Source organism: Vespula pensylvanica, chromosome 21, assembly GCF_014466175.1.
Source record: "Vespula pensylvanica isolate Volc-1 chromosome 21, ASM1446617v1, whole genome shotgun sequence".
NCBI classification, from domain to species: domain Eukaryota; kingdom Metazoa; phylum Arthropoda; class Insecta; order Hymenoptera; family Vespidae; genus Vespula; species Vespula pensylvanica.
The window spans coordinates 1,372,977-1,388,435 of NC_057705.1; the positions used below are offsets into that span (position 1 = coordinate 1,372,977).

Sequence of the window (15,459 nt, forward strand, 5' to 3'; positions counted from 1 at the left end):
TGTAATTTCGAGTTTCAACGAAAGGTCGCGAAGGGTTGCTTGTAACCTTCCACCCCCACCCACTTCTTTCACCCATTCTATCCCTTCCTTCTCCCCACTCCTATAGCAGACGTCTCGCATTAAGTCGACAAGATGATACGAACGGGAGATGCTAACGGTTAACGTAATTCGCTAGAATTCGTCGGAATTCCTCTAGCGTACTACTATCTAACGAACGAATTTCTTCCTTGTTTCAACAGAACGAATTGTGATTAGCCAGAACACTCTTGACGCATATCAACGTAGTTCTATTTTCTTCGTTCATCGTAAGAAATTCTCAAGGATTTCTTTCCCTCTTTGTTTCTCTCTCTCTCTCTCTCTCTCTCTCTCTCTCTCTCTCTCTCTCTCTCACTCTCTCTGGTCTGTTCAATAATCGCGACGAATCATCCCTTCTATGCATTGAATTCGATGATTAAATCCTATGGTATATATATATGTATGTATATGTATATGTATATATATATATGCATGTACGTATGCGTGAGTTATATACGCGATTTGGGATGTAATTAAACGTGCCAGTCCTGTTTCCTACTTAGACGCATTTCTCAGATTCAATTCCCTACGTTCTTCGACAGTAATATCCAGAATTCTTTCAATTTTTTAACAAGTAGTTGTTGTCAATCTATATACTTAGATGATATATATATATTTAAAATTTTATGAAATACTTGTTATATTCGACAGGAAAAGTTCTTCGCCAATTCTGTTTTTTGCTGAGATGCATTTCTCACGGATGCAATTTTCTACGTTCTTCGATAATACTCATCTGAATTTTATTTCATTATTAAAACTTGAAAAGTTATTATCAAGCGATATACTCGAACGATGTTTATAATTTTCTGTTTACCGATAGTACGGATTTCTCAGATGCAATCTTATATATTCTTGAATGATAAACACTACAGTGAATTTTTTTTGTCATCTTTAAAACTTAAAAATTTATTATCAATCAATAGATATATTTAACGCGAATCTTAATTCGTAATTCGAGTTGTAATTTTTTACGTTTTTTAATATTAAAAGAACGTTGAAATTCCTATTAATTTTAGAATAGTGGAAAGTTATTATTAATCAATATAGTATACCGATGTCAGAGATAGTTAATAGTTAAATGTTAACGCGTTGACCATCACCGATAAGAGTTTTCCGGTAAAATCGTTTTACGAGTCGCTCTGTAAAGCTCGCAAATGCCAGATATCCAACCGTTTGGAGTTAACAGTGAAAGCCCTCTGTTACGCATCGACCCGTAATAACAGCAGCTCGCTCGACATTTCACTCGGCCACAGTTTATAGGGCTGACCGCTCTATGCCACTTTGTTAATGTCTCTCTAGCCTTTTCTCTATCTCGACGGTTGCTTTGTGGTATATATCTCTCTTTTGTGTTGGAAGTATTCGTTAAAATTTCATACAATACGATTCTACATAGAATATGGTAAACGTTATATATATATATATATATATATATATATATATATATATATTTATATATACATACATACCTACACGGAAACACGTTAGTACATTTTCGTTCCTTACGCAATAACTCTTTGAAATAATAATAAACCCTTCTAGCAAGATAGAGATAGAATAGAAACAGAGGTAATAAGAGATAGAGGGTGGTAAAAGTAAGTAGGAGTACGTAGTAGATATTCTTGGTTCGATCAAGTCCATGCTTTTTGATCGTAAATTCGTCTGAACAGGTGTACAGTGGAATGAGACGAAATGAGCCAGGATAGTGGGTGGTGGTTGGTTAAGGGAATAAGACGGGCGAGGGTGGGCATTACCTTTAGTTTAAATTTCAACGAGATGTCGGAACGAATAATCGTAATGTTTGTTTGTGACGTACTCATACTTCGAGATATTCGTAATCCAAAGTATTTTCGACCGAAAGCTCAATGCTACCCGTTAAACTCTCGTGACCGACTAGAAATGACGTAATCGTAGTATATACTAAGAGTAATAATTCTCCTCTCCTCTACGGAAATTCGTACGTTTGGGCGCATAACTACGCGATGCATATTACATGGATAACGTAAAGTTTTCGGTTTAGCGAATTAGCGAGAGAACGCATTCAAACACGGGCTCTCTTGAAGTTTCCGATTTGTTGGATTGCTACATCGAAGAGAAAGAGAGAGAGAGAAAGACAGAAGTTCACGTGAGAATCGTACTCACCTAAACGAAACGATTTCATAATTAAATTCAATTTAAGAGCTGTCCTTCGCTCCTCTCCATATATATCTACTTCGAAGAACATTTTCTAATCGTAAGTAAAGAAAGAAAGAAAGAAAGAAAAGAAGGAAGGAAGGAAAAAAGAAAGAAAGAAAGAAAGAAAGAAAATCGCTTTCGCGTCTAGGTTGCCCTTTTACAATATCACAAAGCGATCCATCTTAGGGACTGCCCGTTCAACGGATCGTTGCATGACCGGTTTTCTCTCCGGTTTGAAAAGTAGGTCTCGCGTTTCCTTTCGTTCAACGTACTTGTGGTCGTTGTAAGGTGATTACGTTGTAACTATTAAAGCTCTATTATACGTTCAAGTAAAACGTTACGCTATAGCGTGGGATTCGTGGAACGGAGCTTTATTAATAACGAACGTTAAGTAAATTTTCACGAATAATGTTTCAAGCTTCGGTGGAAAAGTTTCGAGAGGGTGGAAAGAGAAAAAAAAAGGAAAAAGAAAAAAACAAAAAAAAAGAGGAACAAACGACAAATATTTTCTTTTCTATTTTTATTTTTTGTGTGTTTTTTTTTTATTTTGCTTTCCTTTTTTTCTCTCTTTTTTTTTCTTTTTCTTTTTCTTTTTTTTTTTTTTTTTTTCGTACGACCGTCCTCGCTGCGAACGGAACGACGTCGTGCCTTTAATCTTAAATCGAACAATATAGCATGTATTTATTATTTTCTTTTTTTTTCTTCTTTTATAATACTTGCAACGTCAGTTTTATTACCTGTTAAAGAATATTTATCGCAAACTAGACCGAGATTTTCTAAAGGGTTTTTGCTGTCTATACCATACCATGGTAGGTAGGTCACAGTTAAACAAAATGAAAACGACGAAATCAATTTTAATGAATGGTCGGACGGCAACAATACACTCGTGCATTTCGAACATTTCTAAGTCTGCTATGTATTCTACGTACGTGTATATCTATATTTAGATCCTTTCATTTCTATATGCGAGATCTAGATGCGGGAGAGACCTGCCTTTTTTTTCTTCTTCGATCTCAAAATATACGTCTAAAAATTTTATGTGTACATATATATATATATATATATATATATATATATATATATATATATGTATGTATGTATGTATGTAGCGCTGTTCTTTTGATCGAAAGTCAACAGGAACATCCCGAAGAAAATCGCTGACACTAGCTCGTTCAATGTTATAATACAGGAAGGAAAGTTCGCGTTGTGAGTAGAAAAGCAAGGCGTTTGATCGTTAGTTACGTGTCACGAGACGAGACGGATTCAAATTAACCAGTTAATAGGAAAGTTCAAGGGAGCCGCGTTTCGAAATCGAAGGGAAGTGGTGCTACTGGTTATACGGGAGAGTTTAAGGGTCTTGAAATAGAAAGAGAAATAGAAAGGAGAAAGAGAAGGAGAAAGAGAGCAAGAGAGAGAGAGAGAGAGAGAGAGAGAAAGAGAGGGAAATTTCGAAAGAAGAAACAAGGATGGAAAATTCGCTATTGCCGGAGTTTCGTCAGTTATACTAATGGCCAATTTAGTTTGCTTAACATTAAACGCGCAAGTTTGTTACCGTAGAAGAAAATCAGATGCATGACGAATACAATCGTCTCGTTACGTCTTTAGAATATTCGATTAGTTATTTCATCTAATTCTTATTATCAAGATTCTACTATACATTTATTTTATTGCTCCTTTTCATCTACTTTTAATTAAGTCTAGTATATATGACGTAATTAATTTTTTCATATAACCCAAGAGAAATTGAAAAGCCAACTGGAAATATAAGATAAGCAAAAAAGAAAATCGAAAAAGAAACAAATATATTTTGATATATATATATATATATTCATTCAAATATATTTCTTTCTCGTTAGTAATACTAATATATTGCATACACTCAATTAAATGAATCTTTACTGACTAATAAATACAAGTTTCTTTTTGATACGACCTTCGTATTCATAAAAGTTTAATGTACACATTTGTCCAATCAATTATTTTAGTAAGATGCAATTACGTCTATATATCTGATTAAATTCGTTTCCGTGCTCTTTTTCCTCTTTCTTTTTTTATTTTGTTTACCTTCTGTATTTGTACTTTTGATTACCTACGATCTCGAGAAACCACAGCAACCCTTTTGAGGATTGCTAATGATACCCTCTTCTCGTGATCCTTAGGATTTGGTAAACGAGCACGTTTACTCTCGTTAAGGATTGACATGAGCAGTAGTAGGTGATATCGATTCTCTTTATATCTCACACGGCTATATATCGATCGTAAATACCGATGAAAAACCCTTGGCTAAAGGGATGAAGAGAGAGAAAAGAAGGGATTCGACTAAGGGCCGTTTGGTAATGCGAAACGTTCACCTCCATAAAGAGTTTTCTTCCTTACGTTAGCAAAGGGCGAAGGAAAGGAAATTGAAAAGTTCTTCCGGCCGAGTGTCTTGCCTCCTTTCCATCTTGATTTTCCCTTCTCTTTCCTTCTCTCACCAACACCAACACCAACACCAACGCCAACACTAACACCACCATTACCACCGACCATCTCTTTTGAATCTTCGGTCGAAACTTTTCGACGTGAATCGGATCAATTATAGGGCAGCTCGCAACTCGAGTTAAGTTCACTTTTTTCTCTCACGTTTACTTTCTCTCTCTCTCTCTCTCTCTCTTTCTCTCTCTTTCTTTTTGTCTCCTCTTTTTTTTCGTTCTTTTTTTCTCTTACTTTTTTTCTATTTCTTTTTCTTCTTTAATTTTTTTTTTTTTTTATTACTTACTTATTCCCCTTTCATTTATATTCTAAATAATTATTTATCTCTTATCTCCTGATGGAGAATCTCTCAACGATAACTGGTCGAGTGATAATCGCGATAACGTCATCCTCGTCGAGCTCTGTCGATCTTCCGGAGGGACAAAGATTCATCCAAAGTAGTTATTAAAGCTTTCTCCCTCCCTCTCTCTCTCTGTCTTTTACTATTTTTTTTTTCCTTTCTTTCACTTCCTTTCCTCTTCAAAAGAAAGAAAGAAAAAAAAAGTAGAAGAAGAAAAGGGATTGAATACAATGGTCGGACAGGAGGATTTTGAATCTTTCGTTGGGGGTAAAGAATAAAAAAAAAAAATATAGGGAAAAACGAGAAGGAAAGGAAGAAAAAATGATGAAAGATTTTATGTAAAAAAAAAAGGGAAGAAAAAGGAAATGATATAAAAAAGTAAAGGAGTAAAAATAACAACTAAAAAAAAAAAAAAGGAAGAGATGATTTAACGAGCCGGCATTGTTGTGATTCCGAGATGAAAAATTGAAGTGTCTACTTGGTGAACCAACGAACAACGATGAGACGATTACGACTGTGGAGGAAAGAAAAATATAGGGGAGCAAAAGAAGTAGCTGAAGAAGAAGAAGAAGAAGAAGAAGAAGAAGAAGAATAAAAGAAAAAAAAGGAAAAGAAAAAAGACGAATGTTCCCGCGGTTCTTCGCGAGAAGAAGCAAACGAGAGGCACACCTGTAGAAAGAATAAATCAATAGCCTCTTGATGAGGAACAAGAAAGAAAAAAAAAAGAAAAGGAAAAGAAAAGGAGAAAAAAAGAAGAGAAAAGAAAACAAGTGCAAAGAAAAGGGAGAGAAAGAAAGAAAGACAGAAAGAGAATAAAAAAGAAGAAAAGAGAAAAAGGAAGAAAAAGAAGGGTGGCTATCGCAACCCTTGGCAACCCTTTCTACCCTTCTCTCTTCATTGTCCAATCGCTTATTCTCGCTTTTCGTGCTATGAATCGCGATTTTAACGAAGCTCCCTCGCTCAGGACGAAGAGAAGTGCGTCTTCGAATTAATCATTTTCTCTCTTTCTTCCTCTCTCTCCATGTCTATTTATCTTTCTTGCTTCTCTCTTTCTTATCGCTCTCTTCTTAATCTCAACGTCGGATACTTTCGAGTAGGGCATTCTCAAGCTCAACATGGTTTCGAGGATCGCGCCAACGCCGCAGCACCAGCCGCAGCTTCACCACGTTCCATTAGCGTTTCCTACGAATCTCCATCCCCCCTTCCATCTACCCTTCCACCTCCCATCCCATCTCTTTTTTCCCTCTTTCACTTCTCCATAAAACATGGATATTTATATATTATACATGTGTATGTGTATGTGTGGGTAAATATGTATGTATATGTGTGCGCGTGTACATATATATATATATATATATATATATATATATATATATACGTACAGCTACAAAAAGAGACACATGTAAAGTTTCGTATTTATTAGAAAGTTTATATGATTTAGAACAAACGAGAGATGATCTCGCATAAGTTTCAACGTTGCTCCAATTTCCAGCCTGTTTGCTTCGGGGTTAGGTTGAAAATTCAAATCTACCTTTTCTCGCAAGATATTCCTACCATGCTCTTTCAACCCTCGTGAAATTTTCATTTTCCTCGCTTTTACCATCGAAAAACATTCTACATATTTAGGTATATGTATATCTATATGTGTACGTATAACCGGTTATGTAGCAGAATCGGTCAAAATAATTCGAACCCGTCGGCAAGTGTTTTTTTTTTTTGCTATCGTTAACAATAAACTCGTCCGAAACTGCTCGTTATCGCGTTGCAATTAATCATTATACCCCCTGAAGTTTCTCGTCCTGCTTGTGGTCTCGTATAGAAAAAGAGAAGAGAAAGGGAAAAAGAAGATGAAAAAGAAGGACGAAAACAGAAAGCTTTCCTTCTTTTATCTTATTTCACTTTTTTTTGTTCTTTTTAGAAAGAGACCTTTAATAAGAAAGAAGATAAAATTCATCTAACGATTCCCCCAGTTACGTAGATCGCCAATAGCTAAATAAATCTTGGATTCGTCGTTCCGATCGAATCTAAGAGGAACAAAAAGAAGAAGAAGAAGAAAATTCGTGTGACAACGACGAAGACAACTCGTGAATAAGGGAATAAGGTAATAATGGAATAGGAACATAAGAGTATAAAGACGGAGAGATAGAGGGAGAGAGAGAAACATATAGGACAGATAAAAGACTAAGAAAGAGAGAGAGAGAGAGAGAGAAAGAGAAAGAGAAAAAAGAGAAAGGGAGGGTACTTACGATATGGAGAAAAAAGATGAAGTCACCGTGGAGTTTTTGGGGGCGGCACGCGTAGGATAGTAGAAGAGGAGAAAGAGGAGGAGGAGAAGAAGGTGGAAGAGAGGAAGGAGAAAGCAGAGAAGAGAAGAGAAGAGAAGAGAAGAGAAGAGAAGAGAAGAGAAGGGAGAGAATGAGAGAAGGTTGGAAGTGGTGGAGAAGGAGGAGCAGGAGAGAGAGTTACCGTAGGGTTGGAAGAAGGGGCATGCGCGGCATCCGGGGGTGCAGGACGGCTCTCGGGGTTTAGTCGGTTTCCAACAACACGACGCGTCGCTCGCGCATAACCATCGCTCGCTCGTTTGCTCTCTCGCTCGTTCTCTCGCTCTGTTTCTCTTTCTCTTTCTCTTTCTTGTCTCTCTCTCTCTCTCTCTCTCTCTCTCTTCTCTCTTCTCTCTTTCTCCGTTCGTACGTTTGTACGTTCCTACGTTCCTACGTTCCTACGTTCGTTCTTCGTACGTTTGTACGCTTTTACTCGCTCGGCTAGCACCCGCGTATACATAGATACGCTCCCCTCCCACTACCCCTTTTCGAGACGCGTTCTTTGGCGGCTCGTTCGCGCGCATCCTCGCGGCAGCAAACAAAGAATTTTCAAAGGAAGCTAATTTGTTAAAGAGTGACGTCGCAAACCTGTTCGCACGTTCTTCTTTTGCTTTTGTTTGTTTGTTTGTTTGTTTGTTCTTTCTTGCTTCCTCCCTTCCTTTCTTGTTTTTTCCTTGCCTTCTTTTTCCATTTTTTCTTTTGTCTTCGTTTTTACCCTTCTTCCTTTCCTTTAACCCTTTTTTCCTTCCCTCCCTCCTACCCTCGTTCCATCCTTCCTTCCTTCCTTCCTTTCTTTCGCTTCGAAAATACCACTTTCTTTCCTTTCCTCTTCTTTTCCTTTTTTTTTTGTTCCTTTTTTCTTTCTTTTATTTTCGTGCGTACTTACGTACGCGGTGGTTGTCCCTGTTCCTTTCGATTTTGATTGTCCTTTTTTCCCTTTTTTGTCGTCGAAGTCGGGAGCAGTTTTTTAATTCTTTCTCCCTTTTTCTCCTTTTCGATTTATCGTTTGACTTGTTCTTTTCTTTTATTTATTTATTTCCTTTTTTTTTTTAATTTCCCTTCGAAAAAACGAACAGGGAAAACAAGATTCGGACTCGAAGTCCTTCTCTACTTCAATGGGAGGAGCCGAGTATCCTGAAAATAGTCCTACTACCTTTGACCTCTTTTCGCGAGTGTGACGGATAGTAGTGAGCTACGAAAGAGTGATCTCTACTCGGGATAACGGGATGATATCGTTAAGGACGAAGAAGGACGATCGATCGAGTGTTTCTTACGATCGTTGAATATTTTTTTCTCCCTTATCTGTCCATCTATCTCTCTCTATCTTTCTCCCGTCAATGGATATTATGGTGAACATTCGAGATCTATACGATCGATGGTGTTATTGGTGAAAGTGATCGTTCGCTTAGAGGAAAAGAAGAAGAACAGGAAAAAAGGAGAAAGTTAACTGTACGATAGACTAAAAGAAAAAGAAAGGAAAGAAAAAAAGAAAAAACCAAGTATAACTCTATGTGTTGTTCCCAAAGAAAACCAAAAAAAAAAAAAAATACGTTCGATAAAGTGTCTAACTCTCTCTACGATTTTTCATGGATTTCAAAAATCATTTTTAATTTCGCGTTCAATCATTTCAACTATATTCCGAAGTTTCGTACCGCATTGTGTTATCGTCATTGCGGTGAACGGCGCGAAAAAGTGCGCGAATAACTTCGATCGAGGTTCGTTAAGTTAAATAAAACGGTGTAAGCTCATCCAAGACTTTAGGACCTTAAAAGGGAGCAATTAAAATAATAAATCATTTCTCTCCAAGGATCTTCCGACTATATAGAAGTATATTCTACTGCTACGATCAAGAGGAAACAACCCGTACCCGCTTATTTTTTCTCTCTTCTTTTTGGTAGGTACACGATCAACCGTGTGAGAATTCAATTTATGAATCGATGCTTCGTTAGCAGTAACGATACTTTCTATTTGTTCCACCGTCAAAATTTCTCTACTCCCGTATCTAACTGAGACAGATAGATATTGAATCGCTGAATTCTCGATGTATGTATGTATGTACGTATGTACGTACGTATATATGTAGATATATATGCGTAAGCGTATACAAATACTCATCTATGTACGTATGCAGTAGTACGAATACATAGATGTATAGTAATATACCTACGCATTCTCACGTTTAAAATATTAAATCCGTTTTTGATCGCTTCTCACTCGTGGACTCATCGATATAATTGCGAGATGAAAAGCGTTTTCCATTTATCCGGTTATATATATATATCTACTTCGCGTTCTTTTTTTATTTCCTTCTTTCTTGTTCTTTTTTTATCTTTTTCAACGACGAAGACCCTACATCGTAACGTTTACTTTCTTTCTCTCTTTTTTTTCTTTCTTTTCCTTATTCTCTTTCCGATTAGAAAACTTATCAGAATATTCAATTTAGCAAGAGGCTTAATTACGTGCAAACGACCGACAATGTTACATTCGCACATAGTTCGATATTTAAATGAACCGAAATCGAATCACCGTTATTAGGTAAAATCATGACATGTTATTAGAATTTAGGGAGAGTCCACGTCGTTGGATGTTACCGAACGGACTATCCACCGGTAGTCGGTCATTCATTCTATTCTCGACGTATAATTTCGTCAATTGCCCTTTCATCGATCCATCTACGAATTACTTAGAGAGTTTCGAGATATCGAGATGGGTATCGCGTAGTGAGTGTTATCGTATCTCGTGTTTATCTTATCGAGAAATTATTATTTTTCTTTTTTCTTTCCTTCTGTTTCTTTTCCTTTTCTTTCGCGTCCTCGCCCAAGTTTCTTTTTTATTTTTATTTTTTTTCTATTCAACGAAAAAAGAATTAATTGTTAGATACGCGCTACTGCCCGTGAAGTTACTTTATTTTTTGTTTATTTATGTTCTTTTCCCTTCTCCTCCACCGATCCCGTCATCGACCTTCTTCGAGGCACATTTATTTTCTTTCGTTTTCATTTTTTGTGACTTTTGTGAGGGTTCTTTTTTATTTTAGGAATGGGACGAGGACGTGGCCAGAACTAAGTATATCGTTATAATTAAATAGGATTATAGCAAACGTGTAAAACTTTATCTAGAGTTATTTTTACGTTCGACGTCGATGTTAAAAGACATTTACGAGCACTTTAAAAAAAGAGAATACGATTCGCAATTGGTTCGCCGCAACGAGCGCATGCTTAATTAACTTTTCGATGTACACATAGAGTAGAAGAGAAATCGAAAGATCGATAGATTCGTTCGTGAGAAGAATTGAATAATTAGAATAGTTCGAATGCTTTCTAATTGCATCTATCTAGTCAAGATTATTCTATCGATAAAAGTAAAGTAAATTGTTTGTAAAAATTTATTGTTATTGCCTTTCGCATTCGTATTCTTTTTCTTTCGATTTTTTCGAATACAATGAAATTTCATCATCCAAACTTTTTTTTGTTTTTGTTTTTTTTGTTTTTTTCGTTTAACTTCTGTTCCTTTTCTTTCAAGAAAATTACTCAACCAACTTTTTTCATTGGTTACGTAAAATATAACGAAGTCATAATAACGCCAGCAATATCTACGTTAAGCGAAATTGTCCTTTAATATTCTCGTCAAACTCAATCGTTCACAAAATGCAATTAATCGACAATAACTTACTACTATGTTTTGAACGATCCTCTTGTACGCTATTAATTTTTTTCTGATCCTATTCCTTTTAAAATAAAAGAGTCAACTTTTGCATAGTTATTCTCCAGGATCCACGGATTTCATTCGAAATGAAAAATTTCATTTTATGCTGTGTGATATTACGAGAAAGAATACACAACGGATCTCTCTCATTCTCTCTCTCTCTCTCTCTCTCTCTCTCTCTCTCTCTCTCTCTCTCTCTCTCTCTCTCTCTCTCTCTCTCTCTCTTTCTCTCACTCTAACCACGTCGACTTTCCTTCTTTGTAATAATGATACCATTGTATTACTAGATGCTTGAATCGTGACGTGAAAGCTATTTTCAGAAGAAATGTTTCTTCCTCGACGTATGACTAAAACAAAGCTGTACGAGAAAAAGAGAGAGAGAGAGAGAGAGAGAGAGAGAGAGAGAGAGAGAAGGTACGTATATTATATGTCATAATTCTCTTTGAAAATTTTCAACGTTAAAAGCAATAAAATTTTTATATCGAGTCTATATAAAAATATATACAAATAGACGTATAGTAAAGTAATAACGAATTTCGAACGATTCGGTTGAAAAACAATTATCGATAGATAGAATGCATTGAAGTTTCGTATATTAAATTTATACATTGCGATTCGTAAGGTAGTAGTTTTTAAAAAAAATCAATGCATCTAAAAATATATCGCAATAAATATTCTGATTTCCTTTAATTAAGATCGATAGAGTTATCAATTTGGAACTTACACAGCATATACACACACCCATGCGTGCTCGCATAGACAGAGTTCTCACTTTGTTTCGATTTTATTACTAAACGTATCAATTGATTTATATCTAACGTATCGGTAGGTACGCGCGAGAGATTAGCTGCATCGCGTTTGCTTATCAAATATCCAATTTCGATTCGGATATTATCGCTGATTCATCGACATCCTATTGCTCTACCTAACGCTTGCTGTCGAAACGTGTTAGTTCCATTATCCATGTACTCGCTGAATATTGTTTGCTTATTTATCCGCTTGAGATTAGCTCTGGCGGTTAGGGTATTATTAGTTGCAAAGTTTATTCCTTGTAATTGTTTCATGCGATTTCGACGTTACTTTATTAATAATTTTACACAAATTAATCCCTTCTTATTTCGCGTCTTTGCACGTCCATATAATTTTCCGACGATACATCCATGCATAATTAAGAAAAAACAAAAGGAAAAACGAAGAAGAAAGATCAACACAATTTAAGAATAATAAACAATGCGATCAAACAAGATTTTCTCTTAATCTCAATTACTTTCGTTGCAACAGAGTTTTAAAAATAAATAAACAAATCTATTATAAATATAAATTTTCATTTAGATATATATATATATATATGTATATATAAACACGTTCGATCGATCGATTCCACGTGATATGCTAATGAACGCGATTTGTCACGATATCTTATAACCCCAATTTCGCAAGAGTCTACGAGGGGAAACGATTACACGGTGCAAATGTGCATTTCGTTCTAGGTCTAGTCCGTTGTTCGATAATTACGTCGTTGAGAAGTCGGAAGTTTCGCAGTCGAGAAACCGTGGAGAATGTTTCTTCTTGGTTGCTCGTTGATAATTAGACGAAAGTTTACGTCCGGCTAACGAAGTACCTACGTTTCGCGAGGCAAGAGGGCATTTCTTAACCTTTATGGGAGATGGAGTAGAGGGGGAAAGAGATTGTTAGAACGAACGAGACATAAAATAAAGAAAGGTCCAAAGGAAAAGGAAAATTAGGAGGTGAAGGAGGATAAGAGGAAGAGGATGAACACCGACTTGCGAAAGTTGCACGTCCCAAGCGTTTAATTCGATGGGACGAGAATTAGTAATGTACCTTTGATAAAGTCACTTCTCTTCATCTATCTATCTCTTTCTTTCTCTCTCTCTCTCTCTCTCTCTCTCTCTTTCTCTCTCTCTCTGTCTCTCTCACTCCCATCCCCCAAGGTCTTGCAAAACGCGGGATCGCCGGTTCGGAGCTTTGGCCGCGAGGCAAAGAAGCTTAATTATTCAAAGACGAGGACAATTCCGTTATGCGAAGACCCACTCTTCCGGTCTCGACCCAGGTATTTCATTTTACGAGAGGTTGCCGCGAAGAAAACGGGGGATGAAAGAGGGGAAAGGAGGTGAACTCTCTCTCTCTCTCTCTCTCTCTCTATCTCTCTTTCTATAATCCTTATCAGGTGTATTACCCGTAATCTTGCCTGTTAAATGGGGGCTTTAGTCAGGATTTTCCGCATTAACACGAACCCTGTCCTGAGTATTCCCGTTGAATTGCCTCGGTACCATGTACCTTTCTATACTCGGGACTCGTTTCGATCGCCAAGGACGATTTGAAAAAAATTGGAATTATTATTTAACTTTGATTCAAGTACTATATGAAATCACGATATGGGTCGCACGTTTATGTCCAATCGTATTAAGTAATATTGTATCGTTCAATACTAGACTTATATCGATCGTTTAATTACTCCTCTGCTACCACCCTGTTATCTTTACACTCAATCGAACTCTTTTCGATCGTTACCACTCGATTTATATTTCTCGTTCGACTTCAAAGTTTTTCTAAATCACAAGATCGATCAATGAATCATCGATACTCTATCATATCGTTTAATTTACTTCTTATTACATTCGGATCAAATCGAACTCGTTTTGATCGCTACTAATTCGATTAATTTTGTTCAAAGTTTTTCAGATCGAATTAGGGATAATTGAATAATCATATTAAAATTGACAGGACAATTATATAGCTGATTAGTATTGTGTACTGTCGTTATAGTTACACCTGAGAATTCGTTGTCGCGCGGTTTTCAATTGTGCAAAATTTATCGCCTCGATCTATCTCGTTCAACCCCCTACAACTACCAAACCCCTCAACCCCCTTAGCCCCTTTACCGCGATTCTCGCGTAAACGCTCAACCAGTGAAACGCATATGGCGCGTGTACGTTCGAAGGCACACGCTTTGCGATATTTTCGAGGCAGCTGTTTCTCGTAATTCATTGTAATTAACGATACCGATCGGTATATCGTTTCTCTTTTTCCTGCCTCGATCGAAACCGCGGGTTACAAGCGTAACAACGTTTTGCTCTTCGTGATACGGGTTAAATTCCTATTGGTCAGATCATTTTCGACATCATAAAGTCTATTTTTCGCCCGTTGGTAATATTTTATTTATTTTTTTTTGGCTTCCGTTTTTCTTTCTTTTTTTTCTTTAATCCACTTTAACCCCGCGTTAGCAATTTTATTCGGTGAAAATAAAAAAGAAAAAAGAAGAGAACGCAAAGAAATGTTTTAATATTTTAATTAATCGTTCTTTGATTAAAGAACAGAGTTCGATTATACGCGACCTATTTTACTCATCGGAGTAATAACGTTTTGCTCTTGTCGTGATACGCTTTAGATTTCTATAATATTAGTGAGTTTATAACATCTGCTTCGACTATTAATATTCTGAAAATTTATGTTAGCTATGTTAATAACTTTCTATTACATTCAAAATCTATTATATTTTACATTAATTAAAATTACATTATTTATTACATTAATTCTGATATATCGAGAACCAAAGATTTTAATTTGTTTAACGATCAACTCAATTGTACGTGAAACATTGCTCGTGAGATATTAAAATCACGTATAAAAAAAATGAGATATATCATGAAAAAAAGAAAAAGAAAAAGAAAAAAGAAAAGTAAAATATGTCGAGTAAGAAATCGCGAATTCGTTTAACGATACTCGCCTTGTTCTTCGCTTCTTTAAAGCCTTATATTCCTCGTATATTATTTTGCTTTCAAGCTCTCTTGTTCCTTCCCATCCGCCTCCTCATCCTCCTCATCCTCCATCATTTCTCTTTCTGCATAGAGAAATCTTTATAGTTACGTTTTCGTTATCTCGTATGCATGGAAAAGACGGCTGACATTATACGCGTGCAAATTTACACCCGAATGAAGTATAAGTCAAGGTATGCCGGATGATGAAGAAGAGGGAGAAAGAATTTATTACTATCCCGGATATCCGAGAAGCATAGAACGAAAGGGACGAAAAGAGAAAAGAAAAGATGGAAAGGGAAGGGAAGAGAGGAGGGAGAAAGATAGGACAGAAAAAGAGGACGAAACGGAGGAGGTTTCGTCGCGAGGTAGGTGAAAATAAAGCGCGTTAACTCGTTCGGTCACCGTGTGAACAGACAATGAAAGATAGTAGAGTTAGCTTGCCGCTGTTAGGTCGCCGGATCCACATCTGTATATTCTTTTATTTTTAAATTTGGAAACAGGAATTTCTACCTAAAGCTCTTTTCCATTCATAAAATTCTTGTCATTGTAACGTAACACTCGTGAAAGTGTAAAAGAGTAGCAACGCGAGCGCAACTCC

At 36.4% G+C, this 15,459-nt stretch overlaps 1 protein-coding gene across 1 annotated transcript in view; it reads left to right on the top strand.

Moving 5' to 3' along the window:
- Positions 1 to 8,374: 8,374 nt before the first annotated feature.
- The window catches only part of LOC122636208 (igLON family member 5-like), a 62,200-nt gene continuing 55,115 nt past the window's right edge, over positions 8,375 to 15,459 (top strand). The window contains exon 1 of the mRNA XM_043827185.1: positions 8,375 to 9,274. The gene's annotated coding sequence lies outside the window, so the exon portion shown is untranslated. The remainder of the gene's footprint in view (positions 9,275 to 15,459) is intronic.